Source organism: Schistocerca cancellata, unplaced genomic scaffold, assembly GCF_023864275.1.
Source record: "Schistocerca cancellata isolate TAMUIC-IGC-003103 unplaced genomic scaffold, iqSchCanc2.1 HiC_scaffold_826, whole genome shotgun sequence".
Taxonomy (NCBI): domain Eukaryota; kingdom Metazoa; phylum Arthropoda; class Insecta; order Orthoptera; family Acrididae; genus Schistocerca; species Schistocerca cancellata.
Genome location: NW_026046837.1, coordinates 104,271 through 124,611, shown reverse-complemented (window position 1 = coordinate 124,611; position 20,341 = coordinate 104,271). Strand labels below are relative to the sequence as shown.

The window sequence follows — 20,341 nt, the reverse complement described above, 5'->3', positions numbered from 1 at the left end:
CAAAAGATGTATTATTTACATTTCATTTCAGCGTATACACCGCGAGTGCCATGTGACAGGGCCTCTCTCTCGATGTCGATCTGCATTTGGCGTCTCTTAAGTGTCGGTCTGCAGTAGGCCGCTGTTGGCCGAGCGGCGTGCAGTCGCCTTACATGAAGCCCAATGGGCAACTTCAGTGCCACTGTGGACGACAGCATACTGTAGCCGGAGAGAGGAGTCGAAAGGCGCGTTTCACAGTAGAGCCACGCTATCCCACAAGCTGTGCACTAGGTCAAGTTTTTCGCAGACCGCAAACCTTTGGTGGCTTGACGCTCGTCGTCGATCGTAAGGGTGAAACAGTGAAGAGACTTGGAAAACGGTAAGGTGGACACCCCCAGCAGCATGTGTGTGTCAAATCCGATATCTGGTCGAGGGCTGTAAGATTCAGTATGATGACGTGACAATTCGGGAGTAGCTCACGAAGGCAAAGCTGCGGCCTTCTTAGCTCAGTGGTAGAGCACTGGTCTCGTAAACCAGGGGTCGTGAGTTCGACCCTCACAGAAGGCATTCATTTTTTTAACGTTGCTGCTGAGAGCAGAGCTAGCCCGAGCAGCATCTAACAAATGGCAGTGCACTGAATGAAGGGGAAGTTCTACAACCGATAAAGAATGCTCTACTTGCATCAGAGGTTTACTGAATGTGTAGGCGGAACACTGTTTTGTATGCATTTTGTAGTAGAATTTCATGCTTGGCGATGTCATTCGGTAATGAGCTCCGCTACAGTGTGCATGCACGTTATCCATGTGAAGAGGCGTAAGCAGATACTACCATTCTGCGAGGTGCCTGCAGAAAGTATACGAGTTGCATTGATAAAGAGAGCAGGAGTAACCGCAAGTCAAGGCCTCCGTGGCGCAATCGGCTAGCGCGTTCGGCTGTTAACCGAAAGGTTGGTGGTTCGAGCCCACCCGGGGGCGAAATCGTTTTAATCGCCACCGAGGTGATGACATATGTCCACTTTGATAGAGATACACAGCTAGAGTGACAGTTAGGCTGTGTTTGAATGATGCCACACAGCCTTATACACATTCAGCCACGTGACAGTGGAGGTAAAAGCATGGCCCTATGCGGACGTTCTACTGTTTTCCTATTCATTCGGCATGTGTGACACTGCAGTAGAGCGACGACCACTACAAAAGATGTATTATTTACATTTCATTTCAGCGTATACACCGCGAGTGCCATGTGACAGGGCCTCTCTCTCGATGTCGATCTGCATTTGGCGTCTCTTAAGTGTCGGTCTGCAGTAGGCCGCTGTTGGCCGAGCGGCGTGCAGTCGCCTTACATGAAGCCCAATGGGCAACTTCAGTGCCACTGTGGACGACAGCATACTGTAGCCGGAGAGAGGAGTCGAAAGGCGCGTTTCACAGTAGAGCCACGCTATCCCACAAGCTGTGCACTAGGTCAAGTTTTTCGCAGACCGCAAACCTTTGGTGGCTTGACGCTCGTCGTCGATCGTAAGGGTGAAACAGTGAAGAGAGTTGGAAAACGGTAAGGTGGACACCCCCAGCAGCATGTGTGTGTCAAATCCGACTTCTGGTCGAGGGCTGTAAGATTCAGTATGATGACGTGACAATTCGGGAGTAGCTCACGAAGGCAAAGCTGCGGCCTTCTTAGCTCTGTGGTAGAGCACTGGTCTCGTAAACCAGGGGTCGTGAGTTCGACCCTCACAGAAGGCATTCATTTTTTTTAACTTTGCTGCTGAGAGCAGAGCTAGCTCGAGCAGCATCTAACAAATGGCAGTGCACTGAATGAAGGGGAAGTTCTACAACCGATAAAGAATGCTCTACTTGCATCAGAGGTTTACTGAATGTGTAGGCGGAACACTGTTTTGTATGCATTTTGTAGTAGAATGTCATGCTTGGCGATGTCATTCGTTAATGAGCTCCGCTACAGTGTGCATGCACGTTTTCCATGTGAAGAGGCGTAAGCAGATACTACCATTCTGCGAGGTGCCTGCAGAAAGTATACGAGTTGCATTGATAAAGAGAGCAGGAGTGACCGCAAGTCAAGGCCTCCGTGGCGCAATCGGCTAGCGCGTTCGGCTGTTAACCGAAAGGTTGGTGGTTCGAGCCCACCCGGGGGCGAAATCGTTTTAATCGCCACCGAGGTGAAGACATATGTCCACTTTGATAGAGATACACAGCTAGAGTGACAGTTTGGCTGTGTTTGAATGATGCCACACAGCGTTATACACATTCAGCCACGTGACAGTGGAGGTAAAAGCATGGCCCTATGCGGACGTTCTACTGTTTTCCTATTCATTCGGCATGTGTGACACTGCAATAGAGCGACGACCACTACAAAAGATGTATTATTTACATTTCATTTCAGCGTATACACCGCGAGTGCCATGTGACAGGGCCTCTCTCTCGATGTCGATCTGCATTTGGCGTCTCTTAAGTGTCGGTCTGCAGTAGGCCGCTGTTGGCCGAGCGGCGTGCAGTCGCCTTACATGAAGCCCAATGGGCAACTTCAGTGCCACTGTGGACGACAGCATACTGTAGCCGGAGAGAGGAGTCGAAAGGCGCGTTTCACAGTAGAGCCACGCTATCCCACAAGCTGTGCACTAGGTCAAGTTTTTCGCAGACCGCAAACCTTTGGTGGCTTGACGCTCGTCGTCGATCGTAAGGGTGAAACAGTGAAGAGAGTTGGAAAACGGTAAGGTGGACACCCCCAGCAGCATGTGTGTGTCAAATCCGATATCTGGTCGAGGGCTGTAAGATTCAGTATGATGACGTGACAATTCGGGAGTAGCTCAGGAAGGCAAAGCTGCGGCCTTCTTAGCTCTGTGGTAGAGCACTGGTCTCGTAAACCAGGGGTCGTGAGTTCGACCCTCACAGAAGGCATTCATTTTTTAACGTTGCTGCTGAGAGCAGAGCTAGCTCGAGCAGCATCTAACAAATGGCAGTGCACTGAATGAAGGGGAAGATCTACAACCGATAAAGAATTCTCTACTTGCATCAGAGGTTTACTGAATGTGTAGGCGGAACAATGTTTTGTATGCATTTTGTAGTAGAATGTCATGCTTGGCGATGTCATTCGTTAATGAGCTCCGCTACAGTGTGCATGCACGTTATCCATGTGAAGAGGCGTAAGCAGATACTACCATTCTGCGAGGTGCCTGCAGAAAGTATACGAGTTGCATTGATAAAGAGAGCAGGAGTGACCGCAAGTCAAGGCCTCCGTGGCGCAATCGGCTAGCGCGTTCGGCTGTTAACCGAAAGGTTGGTGGTTCGAGCCCACCCGGGGGCGAAATCGTTTTAATCGCCACCGAGGTGAAGACATATGTCCACTTTGATAGAGATACACAGCTAGAGTGACAGTTTGGCTGTGTTTGAATGATGCCACACACCCTTATACACATTCAGCCACGTGACAGTGGAGGTAAAAACATGGCCCTATGCGGACGTTCTACTGTTTTCCTATTCATTCGGCACGTGTGACATTGCAGTAGAGCGACGACCACTACAAAAGATGTATTATTTACATTTCATTTCAGCGTATACACCGCGAGTGCCATGTGACAGGGCCTCTCTCTCGATGTCGATCTGCATTTGGCGTCTCTTAAGTGTCGGTCTGCAGTAGGCCGCTGTTGGCCGAGCGGCGTGCAGTCGCCTTACATGAAGCCCAATGGGCAACTTCAGTGCCACTGTGGACGACAGCATACTGTAGCCGGAGAGAGGAGTCGAAAGGCGCGTTTCACAGTAGAGCCACGCTATCCCACAAGCTGTGCACTAGGTCAAGTTTTTCGCAGACCGCAAACCTTTGGTGGCTTGACGCTCGTCGTCGATCGTAAGGGTGAAACAGTGAAGAGAGTTGGAAAACGGTAAGGTGGACACCCCCAGCAGCATGTGTGTGTCAAATCCGACTTCTGGTCGAGGGCTGTAAGATTCAGTATGATGACGTGACAATTCGGGAGTAGCTCACGAAGGCAAAGCTGCGGCCTTCTTAGCTCAGTGGTAGAGCACTGGTCTCGTAAACCAGGGGTCGTGAGTTCGACCCTCACAGAAGGCATTCATTTTTTTAACGTTGCTGCTGAGAGCAGAGCTAGCTCGAGCAGCATCTAACAAATGGCAGTGCACTGAATGAAGGGGAAGTTCTACAACCGATAAAGAATGCTCTACTTGCATCAGAGGTTTACTGAATGTGTAGGCGGAACACTGTTTTGTATGCATTTTGTAGTAGAATTTCATGCTTGGCGATGTCATTCGGTAATGAGCTCCGCTACAGTGTGCATGCACGTTATCCATGTGAAGAGGCGTAAGCAGATACTACCATTCTGCGAGGTGCCTGCAGAAAGTATACGAGTTGCATTGATAAAGAGAGCAGGAGTAACCGCAAGTCAAGGCCTCCGTGGCGCAATCGGCTAGCGCGTTCGGCTGTTAACCGAAAGGTTGGTGGTTCGAGCCCACCCGGGGGCGAAATCGTTTTAATCGCCACCGAGGTGATGACATATGTCCACTTTGATAGAGATACACAGCTAGAGTGACAGTTAGGCTGTGTTTGAATGATGCCACACAGCCTTATACACATTCAGCCACGTGACAGTGGAGGTAAAAGCATGGCCCTATGCGGACGTTCTACTGTTTTCCTATTCATTCGGCATGTGTGACACTGCAGTAGAGCGACGACCACTACAAAAGATGTATTATTTACATTTCATTTCAGCGTATACACCGCGAGTGCCATGTGACAGGGCCTCTCTCTCGATGTCGATCTGCATTTGGCGTCTCTTAAGTGTCGGTCTGCAGTAGGCCGCTGTTGGCCGAGCGGCGTGCAGTCGCCTTACATGAAGCCCAATGGGCAACTTCAGTGCCACTGTGGACGACAGCATACTGTAGCCGGAGAGAGGAGTCGAAAGGCGCGTTTCACAGTAGAGCCACGCTATCCCACAAGCTGTGCACTAGGTCAAGTTTTTCGCAGACCGCAAACCTTTGGTGGCTTGACGCTCGTCGTCGATCGTAAGGATGAAACAGTGAAGAGAGTTGGAAAACGGTAAGGTGGACACCCCCAGCAGCATGTGTGTGTCAAATCCGATATCTGGTCGAGGGCTGTAAGATTCAGTATGATGACGTGACAATTCAGGAGTAGCTCACGAAGGCAAAGCTGCGGCCTTCTTAGCTCTGTGGTAGAGCACTGGTCTCGTAAACCAGGGGTCGTGAGTTCGACCCTCACAGAAGGCATTCATTCTTTTAACGTTGCTGCTGAGAGCAGAGCTAGCTCGAGCAGCATCTAACAAATGGCAGTGCACTGAATGAAGGGGAAGTTCTACAACCGATAAAGAATGCTCTACTTGCATCAGAGGTTTACTGAATGTGTAGGCGGAACACTGTTTTGTATGCATTTTGTAGTAGAATGTCATGCTTGGCGATGTCATTCGTTAATGAGCTCCGCTACAGTGTGCATGCACGTTATCCATGTGAAGAGGCGTAAGCAGATACTACCATTCTGCGAGGTGCCTGCAGAAAGTATACGAGTTGCATTGATAAAGAGAGCAGGAGTGACCGCAAGTCAAGGCCTCCGTGGCGCAATCGGCTAGCGCGTTCGGCTGTTAACCGAAAGGTTGGTGGTTCGAGCCCACCCGGGGGCGAAATCGTTTTAATCGCCACCGAGGTGAAGACATATGTCCACTTTGATAGAGATACACAGCTAGAGTGACAGTTTGGCTGTGTTTGAATGATGCCACACACCCTTATACACATTCAGCCACGTGACAGTGGAGGTAAAAACATGGCCCTATGCGGACGTTCTACTGTTTTCCTATTCATTCGGCACGTGTGACATTGCAGTAGAGCGACGACCACTACAAAAGATGTATTATTTACATTTCATTTCAGCGTATACACCGCGAGTGCCATGTGACAGGGCCTCTCTCTCGATGTCGATCTGCATTTGGCGTCTCTTAAGTGTCGGTCTGCAGTAGGCCGCTGTTGGCCGAGCGGCGTGCAGTCGCCTTACATGAAGCCCAATGGGCAACTTCAGTGCCACTGTGGACGACAGCATACTGTAGCCGGAGAGAGGAGTCGAAAGGCGCGTTTCACAGTAGAGCCACGCTATCCCACAAGCTGTGCACTAGGTCAAGTTTTTCGCAGACCGCAAACCTTTGGTGGCTTGACGCTCGTCGTCGATCGTAAGGATGAAACAGTGAAGAGAGTTGGAAAACGGTAAGGTGGACACCCCCAGCAGCATGTGTGTGTCAAATCCGATATCTGGTCGAGGGCTGTAAGATTCAGTATGATGACGTGACAATTCAGGAGTAGCTCACGAAGGCAAAGCTGCGGCCTTCTTAGCTCTGTGGTAGAGCACTGGTCTCGTAAACCAGGGGTCGTGAGTTCGACCCTCACAGAAGGCATTCATTCTTTTAACGTTGCTGCTGAGAGCAGAGCTAGCTCGAGCAGCATCTAACAAATGGCAGTGCACTGAATGAAGGGGAAGTTCTACAACCGATAAAGAATGCTCTACTTGCATCAGAAGTTTACTGAATGTGTAGGCGGAACACTGTTTTGTATGCATTTTGTAGTAGAATGTCATGCTTGGCGATGTCATTCGTTAATGAGCTCCGCTACAGTGTGCATGCACGTTATCCATGTGAAGAGGCGTAAGCAGATACTACCATTCTGCGAGGTGTCTGCAGAAAGTATACGAGTTGCATTGATAAAGAGAGCAGGAGTGACCGCAAGTCAAGGCCTCCGTGGCGCAATCGGCTAGCGCGTTCGGCTGTTAACCGAAAGGTTGGTGGTTCGAGCCCACCCGGGGGCGAAATCGTTTTAATCGCCACCGAGGTGAAGACATATGTCCACTTTGATAGAGATACACAGCTAGAGTGACAGTTTGGCTGTGTTTGAATGATGCCACACACCCTTATACACATTCAGCCACGTGACAGTGGAGGTAAAAACATGGCCCTATGCGGACGTTCTACTGTTTTCCTATTCATTCGGCACGTGTGACATTGCAGTAGAGCGACGACCACTACAAAAGATGTATTATTTACATTTCATTTCAGCGTATACACCGCGAGTGCCATGTGACAGGGCCTCTCTCTCGATGTCGATCTGCATTTGGCGTCTCTTAAGTGTCGGTCTGCAGTAGGCCGCTGTTGGCCGAGCGGCGTGCAGTCGCCTTACATGAAGCCCAATGGGCAACTTCAGTGCCACTGTGGACGACAGCATACTGTAGCCGGAGAGAGGAGTCGAAAGGCGCGTTTCACAGTAGAGCCACGCTATCCCACAAGCTGTGCACTAGGTCAAGTTTTTCGCAGACCGCAAACCTTTGGTGGCTTGACGCTCGTCGTCGATCGTAAGGGTGAAACAGTGAAGAGAGTTGGAAAACGGTAAGGTGGACACCCCCAGCAGCATGTGTGTGTCAAATCCGACTTCTGGTCGAGGGCTGTAAGATTCAGTATGATGACGTGACAATTCGGGAGTAGCTCACGAAGGCAAAGCTGCGGCCTTCTTAGCTCAGTGGTAGAGCACTGGTCTCGTAAACCAGGGGTCGTGGGTTCGACCCTCACAGAAGGCATTCATTTTTTTAACGTTGCTGCTGAGAGCAGAGCTAGCTCGAGCAGCATCTAACAAATGGCAGTGCACTGAATGAAGGGGAAGTTCTACAACCGATAAAGAATGCTCTACTTGCATCAGAGGTTTACTGAATGTGTAGGCGGAACACTGTTTTGTATGCATTTTGTAGTAGAATTTCATGCTTGGCGATGTCATTCGGTAATGAGCTCCGCTACAGTGTGCATGCACGTTATCCATGTGAAGAGGCGTAAGCAGATACTACCATTCTGCGAGGTGCCTGCAGAAAGTATACGAGTTGCATTGATAAAGAGAGCAGGAGTAACCGCAAGTCAAGGCCTCCGTGGCGCAATCGGCTAGCGCGTTCGGCTGTTAACCGAAAGGTTGGTGGTTCGAGCCCACCCGGGGGCGAAATCGTTTTAATCGCCACCGAGGTGATGACATATGTCCACTTTGATAGAGATACACAGCTAGAGTGACAGTTAGGCTGTGTTTGAATGATGCCACACAGCCTTATACACATTCAGCCACGTGACAGTGGAGGTAAAAGCATGGCCCTATGCGGACGTTCTACTGTTTTCCTATTCATTCGGCATGTGTGACACTGCAGTAGAGCGACGACCACTACAAAAGATGTATTATTTACATTTCATTTCAGCGTATACACCGCGAGTGCCATGTGACAGGGCCTCTCTCTCGATGTCGATCTGCATTTGGCGTCTCTTAAGTGTCGGTCTGCAGTAGGCCGCTGTTGGCCGAGCGGCGTGCAGTCGCCTTACATGAAGCCCAATGGGCAACTTCAGTGCCACTGTGGACGACAGCATACTGTAGCCGGAGAGAGGAGTCGAAAGGCGCGTTTCACAGTAGAGCCACGCTATCCCACAAGCTGTGCACTAGGTCAAGTTTTTCGCAGACCGCAAACCTTTGGTGGCTTGACGCTCGTCGTCGATCGTAAGGGTGAAACAGTGAAGAGAGTTGGAAAACGGTAAGGTGGACACCCCCAGCAGCATGTGTGTGTCAAATCCGACTTCTGGTCGAGGGCTGTAAGATTCAGTATGATGACGTGACAATTCGGGAGTAGCTCACGAAGGCAAAGCTGCGGCCTTCTTAGCTCTGTGGTAGAGCACTGGTCTCGTAAACCAGGGGTCGTGAGTTCGACCCTCACAGAAGGCATTCATTTTTTTTAACTTTGCTGCTGAGAGCAGAGCTAGCTCGAGCAGCATCTAACAAATGGCAGTGCACTGAATGAAGGGGAAGTTCTACAACCGATAAAGAATGCTCTACTTGCATCAGAGGTTTACTGAATGTGTAGGCGGAACACTGTTTTGTATGCATTTTGTAGTAGAATGTCATGCTTGGCGATGTCATTCGTTAATGAGCTCCGCTACAGTGTGCATGCACGTTTTCCATGTGAAGAGGCGTAAGCAGATACTACCATTCTGCGAGGTGCCTGCAGAAAGTATACGAGTTGCATTGATAAAGAGAGCAGGAGTGACCGCAAGTCAAGGCCTCCGTGGCGCAATCGGCTAGCGCGTTCGGCTGTTAACCGAAAGGTTGGTGGTTCGAGCCCACCCGGGGGCGAAATCGTTTTAATCGCCACCGAGGTGAAGACATATGTCCACTTTGATAGAGATACACAGCTAGAGTGACAGTTTGGCTGTGTTTGAATGATGCCACACAGCGTTATACACATTCAGCCACGTGACAGTGGAGGTAAAAGCATGGCCCTATGCGGACGTTCTACTGTTTTCCTATTCATTCGGCATGTGTGACACTGCAATAGAGCGACGACCACTACAAAAGATGTATTATTTACATTTCATTTCAGCGTATACACCGCGAGTGCCATGTGACAGGGCCTCTCTCTCGATGTCGATCTGCATTTGGCGTCTCTTAAGTGTCGGTCTGCAGTAGGCCGCTGTTGGCCGAGCGGCGTGCAGTCGCCTTACATGAAGCCCAATGGGCAACTTCAGTGCCACTGTGGACGACAGCATACTGTAGCCGGAGAGAGGAGTCGAAAGGCGCGTTTCACAGTAGAGCCACGCTATCCCACAAGCTGTGCACTAGGTCAAGTTTTTCGCAGACCGCAAACCTTTGGTGGCTTGACGCTCGTCGTCGATCGTAAGGGTGAAACAGTGAAGAGAGTTGGAAAACGGTAAGGTGGACACCCCCAGCAGCATGTGTGTGTCAAATCCGATATCTGGTCGAGGGCTGTAAGATTCAGTATGATGACGTGACAATTCGGGAGTAGCTCAGGAAGGCAAAGCTGCGGCCTTCTTAGCTCTGTGGTAGAGCACTGGTCTCGTAAACCAGGGGTCGTGAGTTCGACCCTCACAGAAGGCATTCATTTTTTAACGTTGCTGCTGAGAGCAGAGCTAGCTCGAGCAGCATCTAACAAATGGCAGTGCACTGAATGAAGGGGAAGATCTACAACCGATAAAGAATTCTCTACTTGCATCAGAGGTTTACTGAATGTGTAGGCGGAACAATGTTTTGTATGCATTTTGTAGTAGAATGTCATGCTTGGCGATGTCATTCGTTAATGAGCTCCGCTACAGTGTGCATGCACGTTATCCATGTGAAGAGGCGTAAGCAGATACTACCATTCTGCGAGGTGCCTGCAGAAAGTATACGAGTTGCATTGATAAAGAGAGCAGGAGTGACCGCAAGTCAAGGCCTCCGTGGCGCAATCGGCTAGCGCGTTCGGCTGTTAACCGAAAGGTTGGTTGTTCGAGCCCACCTGGGGGCGAAATCGTTTTAATCGCCACCGAGGTGAAGACATATGTCCACTTTGATAGAGATACACAGCTAGAGTGACAGTTTGGCTGTGTTTGAATGATGCCACACAGCCTTATACACATTCAGCCACGTGACAGTGGAGGTAAAAACATGGCCCTATGCGGACGTTCTACTGTTTTCCTATTCATTCGGCACGTGTGACATTGCAGTAGAGCGACGACCACTACAAAAGATGTATTATTTACATTTCATTTCAGCGTATACACCGCGAGTGCCATGTGACAGGGCCTCTCTCTCGATGTCGATCTGCATTTGGCGTCTCTTAAGTGTCGGTCTGCAGTAGGCCGCTGTTGGCCGAGCGGCGTGCAGTCGCCTTACATGAAGCCCAATGGGCAACTTCAGTGCCACTGTGGACGACAGCATACTGTAGCCGGAGAGAGGAGTCGAAAGGCGCGTTTCACAGTAGAGCCACGCTATCCCACAAGCTGTGCACTAGGTCAAGTTTTTCGCAGACCGCAAACCTTTGGTGGCTTGACGCTCGTCGTCGATCGTAAGGATGAAACAGTGAAGAGAGTTGGAAAACGGTAAGGTGGACACCCCCAGCAGCATGTGTGTGTCAAATCCGATATCTGGTCGAGGGCTGTAAGATTCAGTATGATGACGTGACAATTCAGGAGTAGCTCACGAAGGCAAAGCTGCGGCCTTCTTAGCTCTGTGGTAGAGCACTGGTCTCGTAAACCAGGGGTCGTGAGTTCGACCCTCACAGAAGGCATTCATTCTTTTAACGTTGCTGCTGAGAGCAGAGCTAGCTCGAGCAGCATCTAACAAATGGCAGTGCACTGAATGAAGGGGAAGTTCTACAACCGATAAAGAATGCTCTACTTGCATCAGAGGTTTACTGAATGTGTAGGCGGAACACTGTTTTGTATGCATTTTGTAGTAGAATGTCATGCTTGGCGATGTCATTCGTTAATGAGCTCCGCTACAGTGTGCATGCACGTTATCCATGTGAAGAGGCGTAAGCAGATACTACCATTCTGCGAGGTGCCTGCAGAAAGTATACGAGTTGCATTGATAAAGAGAGCAGGAGTGACCGCAAGTCAAGGCCTCCGTGGCGCAATCGGCTAGCGCGTTCGGCTGTTAACCGAAAGGTTGGTGGTTCGAGCCCACCCGGGGGCGAAATCGTTTTAATCGCCACCGAGGTGAAGACATATGTCCACTTTGATAGAGATACACAGCTAGAGTGACAGTTTGGCTGTGTTTGAATGATGCCACACACCCTTATACACATTCAGCCACGTGACAGTGGAGGTAAAAACATGGCCCTATGCGGACGTTCTACTGTTTTCCTATTCATTCGGCACGTGTGACATTGCAGTAGAGCGACGACCACTACAAAAGATGTATTATTTACATTTCATTTCAGCGTATACACCGCGAGTGCCATGTGACAGGGCCTCTCTCTCGATGTCGATCTGCATTTGGCGTCTCTTAAGTGTCGGTCTGCAGTAGGCCGCTGTTGGCCGAGCGGCGTGCAGTCGCCTTACATGAAGCCCAATGGGCAACTTCAGTGCCACTGTGGACGACAGCATACTGTAGCCGGAGAGAGGAGTCGAAAGGCGCGTTTCACAGTAGAGCCACGCTATCCCACAAGCTGTGCACTAGGTCAAGTTTTTCGCAGACCGCAAACCTTTGGTGGCTTGACGCTCGTCGTCGATCGTAAGGGTGAAACAGTGAAGAGACTTGGAAAACGGTAAGGTGGACACCCCCAGCAGCATGTGTGTGTCAAATCCGATATCTGGTCGAGGGCTGTAAGATTCAGTATGATGACGTGACAATTCGGGAGTAGCTCACGAAGGCAAAGCTGCGGCCTTCTTAGCTCAGTGGTAGAGCACTGGTCTCGTAAACCAGGGGTCGTGAGTTCGACCCTCACAGAAGGCATTCATTTTTTTAACGTTGCTGCTGAGAGCAGAGCTAGCTCGAGCAGCATCTAACAAATGGCAGTGCACTGAATGAAGGGGAAGTTCTACAACCGATAAAGAATGCTCTACTTGCATCAGAGGTTTACTGAATGTGTAGGCGGAACACTGTTTTGTATGCATTTTGTAGTAGAATTTCATGCTTGGCGATGTCATTCGGTAATGAGCTCCGCTACAGTGTGCATGCACGTTATCCATGTGAAGAGGCGTAAGCAGATACTACCATTCTGCGAGGTGCCTGCAGAAAGTATACGAGTTGCATTGATAAAGAGAGCAGGAGTAACCGCAAGTCAAGGCCTCCGTGGCGCAATCGGCTAGCGCGTTCGGCTGTTAACCGAAAGGTTGGTGGTTCGAGCCCACCCGGGGGCGAAATCGTTTTAATCGCCACCGAGGTGATGACATATGTCCACTTTGATAGAGATACACAGCTAGAGTGACAGTTAGGCTGTGTTTGAATGATGCCACACAGCCTTATACACATTCAGCCACGTGACAGTGGAGGTAAAAGCATGGCCCTATGCGGACGTTCTACTGTTTTCCTATTCATTCGGCATGTGTGACACTGCAGTAGAGCGACGACCACTACAAAAGATGTATTATTTACATTTCATTTCAGCGTATACACCGCGAGTGCCATGTGACAGGGCCTCTCTCTCGATGTCGATCTGCATTTGGCGTCTCTTAAGTGTCGGTCTGCAGTAGGCCGCTGTTGGCCGAGCGGCGTGCAGTCGCCTTACATGAAGCCCAATGGGCAACTTCAGTGCCACTGTGGACGACAGCATACTGTAGCCGGAGAGAGGAGTCGAAAGGCGCGTTTCACAGTAGAGCCACGCTATCCCACAAGCTGTGCACTAGGTCAAGTTTTTCGCAGACCGCAAACCTTTGGTGGCTTGACGCTCGTCGTCGATCGTAAGGGTGAAACAGTGAAGAGAGTTGGAAAACGGTAAGGTGGACACCCCCAGCAGCATGTGTGTGTCAAATCCGACTTCTGGTCGAGGGCTGTAAGATTCAGTATGATGACGTGACAATTCGGGAGTAGCTCACGAAGGCAAAGCTGCGGCCTTCTTAGCTCTGTGGTAGAGCACTGGTCTCGTAAACCAGGGGTCGTGAGTTCGACCCTCACAGAAGGCATTCATTTTTTTTAACTTTGCTGCTGAGAGCAGAGCTAGCTCGAGCAGCATCTAACAAATGGCAGTGCACTGAATGAAGGGGAAGTTCTACAACCGATAAAGAATGCTCTACTTGCATCAGAGGTTTACTGAATGTGTAGGCGGAACACTGTTTTGTATGCATTTTGTAGTAGAATGTCATGCTTGGCGATGTCATTCGTTAATGAGCTCCGCTACAGTGTGCATGCACGTTTTCCATGTGAAGAGGCGTAAGCAGATACTACCATTCTGCGAGGTGCCTGCAGAAAGTATACGAGTTGCATTGATAAAGAGAGCAGGAGTGACCGCAAGTCAAGGCCTCCGTGGCGCAATCGGCTAGCGCGTTCGGCTGTTAACCGAAAGGTTGGTGGTTCGAGCCCACCCGGGGGCGAAATCGTTTTAATCGCCACCGAGGTGAAGACATATGTCCACTTTGATAGAGATACACAGCTAGAGTGACAGTTTGGCTGTGTTTGAATGATGCCACACAGCGTTATACACATTCAGCCACGTGACAGTGGAGGTAAAAGCATGGCCCTATGCGGACGTTCTACTGTTTTCCTATTCATTCGGCATGTGTGACACTGCAGTAGAGCGACGACCACTACAAAAGATGTATTATTTACATTTCATTTCAGCGTATACACCGCGAGTGCCATGTGACAGGGCCTCTCTCTCGATGTCGATCTGCATTTGGCGTCTCTTAAGTGTCGGTCTGCAGTAGGCCGCTGTTGGCCGAGCGGCGTGCAGTCGCCTTACATGAAGCCCAATGGGCAACTTCAGTGCCACTGTGGACGACAGCATACTGTAGCCGGAGAGAGGAGTCGAAAGGCGCGTTTCACAGTAGAGCCACGCTATCCCACAAGCTGTGCACTAGGTCAAGTTTTTCGCAGACCGCAAACCTTTGGTGGCTTGACGCTCGTCGTCGATCGTAAGGGTGAAACAGTGAAGAGAGTTGGAAAACGGTAAGGTGGACACCCCCAGCAGCATGTGTGTGTCAAATCCGACTTCTGGTCGAGGGCTGTAAGATTCAGTATGATGACGTGACAATTCGGGAGTAGCTCACGAAGGCAAAGCTGCGGCCTTCTTAGCTCTGTGGTAGAGCACTGGTCTCGTAAACCAGGGGTCGTGAGTTCGACCCTCACAGAAGGCATTCATTTTTTTTAACTTTGCTGCTGAGAGCAGAGCTAGCTCGAGCAGCATCTAACAAATGGCAGTGCACTGAATGAAGGGGAAGTTCTACAACCGATAAAGAATGCTCTACTTGCATCAGAGGTTTACTGAATGTGTAGGCGGAACACTGTTTTGTATGCATTTTGTAGTAGAATGTCATGCTTGGCGATGTCATTCGTTAATGAGCTCCGCTACAGTGTGCATGCACGTTTTCCATGTGAAGAGGCGTAAGCAGATACTACCATTCTGCGAGGTGCCTGCAGAAAGTATACGAGTTGCATTGATAAAGAGAGCAGGAGTGACCGCAAGTCAAGGCCTCCGTGGCGCAATCGGCTAGCGCGTTCGGCTGTTAACCGAAAGGTTGGTGGTTCGAGCCCACCCGGGGGCGAAATCGTTTTAATCGCCACCGAGGTGAAGACATATGTCCACTTTGATAGAGATACACAGCTAGAGTGACAGTTTGGCTGTGTTTGAATGATGCCACACAGCGTTATACACATTCAGCCACGTGACAGTGGAGGTAAAAGCATGGCCCTATGCGGACGTTCTACTGTTTTCCTATTCATTCGGCATGTGTGACACTGCAATAGAGCGACGACCACTACAAAAGATGTATTATTTACATTTCATTTCAGCGTATACACCGCGAGTGCCATGTGACAGGGCCTCTCTCTCGATGTCGATCTGCATTTGGCGTCTCTTAAGTGTCGGTCTGCAGTAGGCCGCTGTTGGCCGAGCGGCGTGCAGTCGCCTTACATGAAGCCCAATGGGCAACTTCAGTGCCACTGTGGACGACAGCATACTGTAGCCGGAGAGAGGAGTCGAAAGGCGCGTTTCACAGTAGAGCCACGCTATCCCACAAGCTGTGCACTAGGTCAAGTTTTTCGCAGACCGCAAACCTTTGGTGGCTTGACGCTCGTCGTCGATCGTAAGGGTGAAACAGTGAAGAGAGTTGGAAAACGGTAAGGTGGACACCCCCAGCAGCATGTGTGTGTCAAATCCGATATCTGGTCGAGGGCTGTAAGATTCAGTATGATGACGTGACAATTCGGGAGTAGCTCAGGAAGGCAAAGCTGCGGCCTTCTTAGCTCTGTGGTAGAGCACTGGTCTCGTAAACCAGGGGTCGTGAGTTCGACCCTCACAGAAGGCATTCATTTTTTAACGTTGCTGCTGAGAGCAGAGCTAGCTCGAGCAGCATCTAACAAATGGCAGTGCACTGAATGAAGGGGAAGATCTACAACCGATAAAGAATTCTCTACTTGCATCAGAGGTTTACTGAATGTGTAGGCGGAACAATGTTTTGTATGCATTTTGTAGTAGAATGTCATGCTTGGCGATGTCATTCGTTAATGAGCTCCGCTACAGTGTGCATGCACGTTATCCATGTGAAGAGGCGTAAGCAGATACTACCATTCTGCGAGGTGCCTGCAGAAAGTATACGAGTTGCATTGATAAAGAGAGCAGGAGTGACCGCAAGTCAAGGCCTCCGTGGCGCAATCGGCTAGCGCGTTCGGCTGTTAACCGAAAGGTTGGTTGTTCGAGCCCACCTGGGGGCGAAATCGTTTTAATCGCCACCGAGGTGAAGACATATGTCCACTTTGATAGAGATACACAGCTAGAGTGACAGTTTGGCTGTGTTTGAATGATGCCACACAGCCTTATACACATTCAGCCACGTGACAGTGGAGGTAAAAACATGGCCCTATGCGGACGTTCTACTGTTTTCCTATTCATTCGGCACGTGTGACATTGCAGTAGAGCGACGACCACTACAAAAGATGTATTATTTACATTTCATTTCAGCGTATACACCGCGAGTGCCATGTGACAGGGCCTCTCTCTCGATGTCGATCTGCATTTGGCGTCTCTTAAGTGTCGGTCTGCAGTAGGCCGCTGTTGGCCGAGCGGCGTGCAGTCGCCTTACATGAAGCCCAATGGGCAACTTCAGTGCCACTGTGGACGACAGCATACTGTAGCCGGAGAGAGGAGTCGAAAGGCGCGTTTCACAGTAGAGCCACGCTATCCCACAAGCTGTGCACTAGGTCAAGTTTTTCGCAGACCGCAAACCTTTGGTGGCTTGACGCTCGTCGTCGATCGTAAGGATGAAACAGTGAAGAGAGTTGGAAAACGGTAAGGTGGACACCCCCAGCAGCATGTGTGTGTCAAATCCGATATCTGGTCGAGGGCTGTAAGATTCAGTATGATGACGTGACAATTCAGGAGTAGCTCACGAAGGCAAAGCTGCGGCCTTCTTAGCTCTGTGGTAGAGCACTGGTCTCGTAAACCAGGGGTCGTGAGTTCGACCCTCACAGAAGGCATTCATTCTTTTAACGTTGCTGCTGAGAGCAGAGCTAGCTCGAGCAGCATCTAACAAATGGCAGTGCACTGAATGAAGGGGAAGTTCTACAACCGATAAAGAATGCTCTACTTGCATCAGAGGTTTACTGAATGTGTAGGCGGAACACTGTTTTGTATGCATTTTGTAGTAGAATGTCATGCTTGGCGATGTCATTCGTTAATGAGCTCCGCTACAGTGTGCATGCACGTTATCCATGTGAAGAGGCGTAAGCAGATACTACCATTCTGCGAGGTGCCTGCAGAAAGTATACGAGTTGCATTGATAAAGGGAGCAGGAGTGACCGCAAGTCAAGGCCTCCGTGGCGCAATCGGCTAGCGCGTTCGGCTGTTAACCGAAAGGTTGGTGGTTCGAGCCCACCCGGGGGCGAAATCGTTTTAATCGCCACCGAGGTGAAGACATATGTCCACTTTGATAGAGATACACAGCTAGAGTGACAGTTTGGCTGTGTTTGAATGATGCCACACACCCTTATACACATTCAGCCACGTGACAGTGGAGGTAAAAACATGGCCCTATGCGGACGTTCTACTGTTTTCCTATTCATTCGGCACGTGTGACATTGCAGTAGAGCGACGACCACTACAAAAGATGTATTATTTACATTTCATTTCAGCGTATACACCGCGAGTGCCATGTGACAGGGCCTCTCTCTCGATGTCGATCTGCATTTGGCGTCTCTTAAGTGTCGGTCTGCAGTAGGCCGCTGTTGGCCGAGCGGCGTGCAGTCGCCTTACATGAAGCCCAATGGGCAACTTCAGTGCCACTGTGGACGACAGCATACTGTAGCCGGAGAGAGGAGTCGAAAGGCGCGTTTCACAGTAGAGCCACGCTATCCCACAAGCTGTGCACTAGGTCAAGTTTTTCGCAGACCGCAAACCTTTGGTGGCTTGACGCTCGTCGTCGATCGTAAGGATGAAACAGTGAAGAGAGTTGGAAAACGGTAAGGTGGACACCCCCAGCAGCATGTGTGTGTCAAATCCGATATCTGGTCGAGGGCTGTAAGATTCAGTATGATGACGTGACAATTCAGGAGTAGCTCACGAAGGCAAAGCTGCGGCCTTCTTAGCTCTGTGGTAGAGCACTGGTCTCGTAAACCAGGGGTCGTGAGTTCGACCCTCACAGAAGGCATTCATTCTTTTAACGTTGCTGCTGAGAGCAGAGCTAGCTCGAGCAGCATCTAACAAATGGCAGTGCACTGAATGAAGGGGAAGTTCTACAACCGATAAAGAATGCTCTACTTGCATCAGAGGTTTACTGAATGTGTAGGCGGAACACTGTTTTGTATGCATTTTGTAGTAGAATGTCATGCTTGGCGATGTCATTCGTTAATGAGCTCCGCTACAGTGTGCATGCACGTTATCCATGTGAAGAGGCGTAAGCAGATACTACCATTCTGCGAGGTGCCTGCAGAAAGTATACGAGTTGCATTGATAAAGAGAGCAGGAGTGACCGCAAGTCAAGGCCTCCGTGGCGCAATTGGCTAGCGCGTTCGGCTGTTAACCGAAAGGTTGGTGGTTCGAGCCCACCCGGGGGCGAAATCGTTTTAATCGCCACCGAGGTGAAGACATATGTCCACTTTGATAGAGATACACAGCTAGAGTGACAGTTTGGCTGTGTTTGAATGATGCCACACACCCTTATACACATTCAGCCACGTGACAGTGGAGGTAAAAACATGGCCCTATGCGGACGTTCTACTGTTTTCCTATTCATTCGGCACGTGTGACATTGCAGTAGAGCGACGACCACTACAAAAGATGTATTATTTACATTTCATTTCAGCGTATACACCGCGAGTGCCATGTGACAGGGCCTCTCTCTCGATGTCGATCTGCATTTGGCGTCTCTTAAGTGTCGGTCTGCAGTAGGCCGCTGTTGGCCGAGCGGCGTGCAGTCGCCTTACATGAAGCCCAATGGGCAACTTCAGTGCCACTGTGGACGACAGCATACTGTAGCCGGAGAGAGGAGTCGAAAGGCGCGTTTCACAGTAGAGCCACGCTATCCCACAAGCTGTGCACTAGGTCAAGTTTTTCGCAGACCGCAAACCTTTGGTGGCTTGACGCTCGTCGTCGATCGTAAGGGTGAAACAGTGAAGAGAGTTGGAAAACGGTAAGGTGGACACCCCCAGCAGCATGTGTGTGTCAAATCCGACTTCTGGTCGAGGGCTGTAAGATTCAGTATGATGACGTGACAATTCGGGAGTAGCTCACGAAGGCAAAGCTGCGGCCTTCTTAGCTCAGTGGTAGAGCACTGGTCTCGTAAACCAGGGGTCGTGAGTTCGACCCTCACAGAAGGCATTCATTTTTTTAACGTTGCTGCTGAGAGCAGAGCTAGCTCGAGCAGCATCTAACAAATGGCAGTGCACTGAATGAAGGGGAAGTTCTACAACCGATAAAGAATGCTCTACTTGCATCAGAGGTTTACTGAATGTGTAGGCGGAACACTGTTTTGTATGCATTTTGTAGTAGAATTTCATGCTTGGCGATGTCATTCGGTAATGAGCTCCGCTACAGTGTGCATGCACGTTATCCATGTGAAGAGGCGTAAGCAGATACTACCATTCTGCGAGGTGCCTGCAGAAAGTATACGAGTTGCATTGATAAAGAGAGCAGGAGTAACCGCAAGTCAAGGCCTCCGTGGCGCAATCGGCTAGCGCGTTCGGCTGTTAACCGAAAGGTTGGTGGTTCGAGCCCACCCGGGGGCGAAATCGTTTTAATCGCCACCGAGGTGATGACATATGTCCACTTTGATAGAGATACACAGCTAGAGTGACAGTTAGGCTGTGTTTGAATGATGCCACACAGCCTTATACACATTCAGCCACGTGACAGTGGAGGTAAAAGCATGGCCCTATGCGGACGTTCTACTGTTTTCCTATTCATTCGGCATGTGTGACACTGCAGTAGAGCGACGACCACTACAAAAGATGTATTATTTACATTTCATTTCAGCGTATACACCGCGAGTGCCATGTGACAGGGCCTCTCTCTCGATGTCGATCTGCATTTGGCGTCTCTTAAGTGTCGGTCTGCAGTAGGCCGCTGTTGGCCGAGCGGCGTGCAGTCGCCTTACATGAAGCCCAATGGGCAACTTCAGTGCCACTGTGGACGACAGCATACTGTAGCCGGAGAGAGGAGTCGAAAGGCGCGTTTCACAGTAGAGCCACGCTATCCCACAAGCTGTGCACTAGGTCAAGTTTTTCGCAGACCGCAAACCTTTGGTGGCTTGACGCTCGTCGTCGATCGTAAGGGTGAAACAGTGAAGAGAGTTGGAAAACGGTAAGGTGGACACCCCCAGCAGCATGTGTGTGTCAAATCCGACTTCTGGTCGAGGGCTGTAAGATTCAGTATGATGACGTGACAATTCGGGAGTAGCTCACGAAGGCAA

General features: G+C 50.1%; 34 non-coding genes across 34 annotated transcripts; all 34 read left to right on the top strand.

Annotated features, from left to right (window-relative positions):
- The first annotated feature begins 474 nt into the window (after positions 1-474).
- Positions 475-546, top strand: Trnat-cgu (transfer RNA threonine (anticodon CGU)). Its single transcript has one exon. It is a non-coding gene; the product is annotated as a tRNA-Thr (tRNA).
- A 333-nt stretch (positions 547-879) lies between these two features.
- On the top strand, positions 880-953 carry Trnan-guu (transfer RNA asparagine (anticodon GUU)). The gene has a single exon. It is a non-coding gene; the product is annotated as a tRNA-Asn (tRNA).
- Positions 954-1,643: 690 nt separating this feature from the next.
- Positions 1,644-1,715, top strand: Trnat-cgu (transfer RNA threonine (anticodon CGU)). Its single transcript has one exon. It is a non-coding gene; the product is annotated as a tRNA-Thr (tRNA).
- A 334-nt stretch (positions 1,716-2,049) lies between these two features.
- On the top strand, positions 2,050-2,123 carry Trnan-guu (transfer RNA asparagine (anticodon GUU)). Its single transcript has one exon. It is a non-coding gene; the product is annotated as a tRNA-Asn (tRNA).
- Positions 2,124-2,813: 690 nt separating this feature from the next.
- Positions 2,814-2,885, top strand: Trnat-cgu (transfer RNA threonine (anticodon CGU)). The gene has a single exon. It is a non-coding gene; the product is annotated as a tRNA-Thr (tRNA).
- A 332-nt stretch (positions 2,886-3,217) lies between these two features.
- Trnan-guu (transfer RNA asparagine (anticodon GUU)) lies at positions 3,218-3,291 on the top strand. The gene has a single exon. It is a non-coding gene; the product is annotated as a tRNA-Asn (tRNA).
- A 690-nt stretch (positions 3,292-3,981) lies between these two features.
- Trnat-cgu (transfer RNA threonine (anticodon CGU)) lies at positions 3,982-4,053 on the top strand. The gene has a single exon. It is a non-coding gene; the product is annotated as a tRNA-Thr (tRNA).
- Positions 4,054-4,386: 333 nt separating this feature from the next.
- Trnan-guu (transfer RNA asparagine (anticodon GUU)) lies at positions 4,387-4,460 on the top strand. Its single transcript has one exon. It is a non-coding gene; the product is annotated as a tRNA-Asn (tRNA).
- A 690-nt stretch (positions 4,461-5,150) lies between these two features.
- Trnat-cgu (transfer RNA threonine (anticodon CGU)) lies at positions 5,151-5,222 on the top strand. Its single transcript has one exon. It is a non-coding gene; the product is annotated as a tRNA-Thr (tRNA).
- A 333-nt stretch (positions 5,223-5,555) lies between these two features.
- Positions 5,556-5,629, top strand: Trnan-guu (transfer RNA asparagine (anticodon GUU)). Its single transcript has one exon. It is a non-coding gene; the product is annotated as a tRNA-Asn (tRNA).
- A 690-nt stretch (positions 5,630-6,319) lies between these two features.
- Trnat-cgu (transfer RNA threonine (anticodon CGU)) lies at positions 6,320-6,391 on the top strand. The gene has a single exon. It is a non-coding gene; the product is annotated as a tRNA-Thr (tRNA).
- A 333-nt stretch (positions 6,392-6,724) lies between these two features.
- On the top strand, positions 6,725-6,798 carry Trnan-guu (transfer RNA asparagine (anticodon GUU)). The gene has a single exon. It is a non-coding gene; the product is annotated as a tRNA-Asn (tRNA).
- A 690-nt stretch (positions 6,799-7,488) lies between these two features.
- On the top strand, positions 7,489-7,560 carry Trnat-cgu (transfer RNA threonine (anticodon CGU)). The gene has a single exon. It is a non-coding gene; the product is annotated as a tRNA-Thr (tRNA).
- A 333-nt stretch (positions 7,561-7,893) lies between these two features.
- Positions 7,894-7,967, top strand: Trnan-guu (transfer RNA asparagine (anticodon GUU)). Its single transcript has one exon. It is a non-coding gene; the product is annotated as a tRNA-Asn (tRNA).
- A 690-nt stretch (positions 7,968-8,657) lies between these two features.
- On the top strand, positions 8,658-8,729 carry Trnat-cgu (transfer RNA threonine (anticodon CGU)). Its single transcript has one exon. It is a non-coding gene; the product is annotated as a tRNA-Thr (tRNA).
- A 334-nt stretch (positions 8,730-9,063) lies between these two features.
- Positions 9,064-9,137, top strand: Trnan-guu (transfer RNA asparagine (anticodon GUU)). Its single transcript has one exon. It is a non-coding gene; the product is annotated as a tRNA-Asn (tRNA).
- A 690-nt stretch (positions 9,138-9,827) lies between these two features.
- Positions 9,828-9,899, top strand: Trnat-cgu (transfer RNA threonine (anticodon CGU)). Its single transcript has one exon. It is a non-coding gene; the product is annotated as a tRNA-Thr (tRNA).
- A 332-nt stretch (positions 9,900-10,231) lies between these two features.
- On the top strand, positions 10,232-10,305 carry Trnan-guu (transfer RNA asparagine (anticodon GUU)). Its single transcript has one exon. It is a non-coding gene; the product is annotated as a tRNA-Asn (tRNA).
- Positions 10,306-10,995: 690 nt separating this feature from the next.
- On the top strand, positions 10,996-11,067 carry Trnat-cgu (transfer RNA threonine (anticodon CGU)). Its single transcript has one exon. It is a non-coding gene; the product is annotated as a tRNA-Thr (tRNA).
- A 333-nt stretch (positions 11,068-11,400) lies between these two features.
- Trnan-guu (transfer RNA asparagine (anticodon GUU)) lies at positions 11,401-11,474 on the top strand. The gene has a single exon. It is a non-coding gene; the product is annotated as a tRNA-Asn (tRNA).
- Positions 11,475-12,164: 690 nt separating this feature from the next.
- Trnat-cgu (transfer RNA threonine (anticodon CGU)) lies at positions 12,165-12,236 on the top strand. Its single transcript has one exon. It is a non-coding gene; the product is annotated as a tRNA-Thr (tRNA).
- Positions 12,237-12,569: 333 nt separating this feature from the next.
- On the top strand, positions 12,570-12,643 carry Trnan-guu (transfer RNA asparagine (anticodon GUU)). The gene has a single exon. It is a non-coding gene; the product is annotated as a tRNA-Asn (tRNA).
- Positions 12,644-13,333: 690 nt separating this feature from the next.
- On the top strand, positions 13,334-13,405 carry Trnat-cgu (transfer RNA threonine (anticodon CGU)). Its single transcript has one exon. It is a non-coding gene; the product is annotated as a tRNA-Thr (tRNA).
- A 334-nt stretch (positions 13,406-13,739) lies between these two features.
- Trnan-guu (transfer RNA asparagine (anticodon GUU)) lies at positions 13,740-13,813 on the top strand. The gene has a single exon. It is a non-coding gene; the product is annotated as a tRNA-Asn (tRNA).
- Positions 13,814-14,503: 690 nt separating this feature from the next.
- On the top strand, positions 14,504-14,575 carry Trnat-cgu (transfer RNA threonine (anticodon CGU)). Its single transcript has one exon. It is a non-coding gene; the product is annotated as a tRNA-Thr (tRNA).
- A 334-nt stretch (positions 14,576-14,909) lies between these two features.
- Positions 14,910-14,983, top strand: Trnan-guu (transfer RNA asparagine (anticodon GUU)). The gene has a single exon. It is a non-coding gene; the product is annotated as a tRNA-Asn (tRNA).
- A 690-nt stretch (positions 14,984-15,673) lies between these two features.
- Positions 15,674-15,745, top strand: Trnat-cgu (transfer RNA threonine (anticodon CGU)). The gene has a single exon. It is a non-coding gene; the product is annotated as a tRNA-Thr (tRNA).
- A 332-nt stretch (positions 15,746-16,077) lies between these two features.
- Positions 16,078-16,151, top strand: Trnan-guu (transfer RNA asparagine (anticodon GUU)). Its single transcript has one exon. It is a non-coding gene; the product is annotated as a tRNA-Asn (tRNA).
- A 690-nt stretch (positions 16,152-16,841) lies between these two features.
- Trnat-cgu (transfer RNA threonine (anticodon CGU)) lies at positions 16,842-16,913 on the top strand. The gene has a single exon. It is a non-coding gene; the product is annotated as a tRNA-Thr (tRNA).
- Positions 16,914-17,246: 333 nt separating this feature from the next.
- Positions 17,247-17,320, top strand: Trnan-guu (transfer RNA asparagine (anticodon GUU)). The gene has a single exon. It is a non-coding gene; the product is annotated as a tRNA-Asn (tRNA).
- A 690-nt stretch (positions 17,321-18,010) lies between these two features.
- Trnat-cgu (transfer RNA threonine (anticodon CGU)) lies at positions 18,011-18,082 on the top strand. The gene has a single exon. It is a non-coding gene; the product is annotated as a tRNA-Thr (tRNA).
- A 333-nt stretch (positions 18,083-18,415) lies between these two features.
- On the top strand, positions 18,416-18,489 carry Trnan-guu (transfer RNA asparagine (anticodon GUU)). The gene has a single exon. It is a non-coding gene; the product is annotated as a tRNA-Asn (tRNA).
- Positions 18,490-19,179: 690 nt separating this feature from the next.
- Positions 19,180-19,251, top strand: Trnat-cgu (transfer RNA threonine (anticodon CGU)). The gene has a single exon. It is a non-coding gene; the product is annotated as a tRNA-Thr (tRNA).
- Positions 19,252-19,584: 333 nt separating this feature from the next.
- Trnan-guu (transfer RNA asparagine (anticodon GUU)) lies at positions 19,585-19,658 on the top strand. Its single transcript has one exon. It is a non-coding gene; the product is annotated as a tRNA-Asn (tRNA).
- The last annotated feature ends 683 nt before the right edge of the window (positions 19,659-20,341 follow it).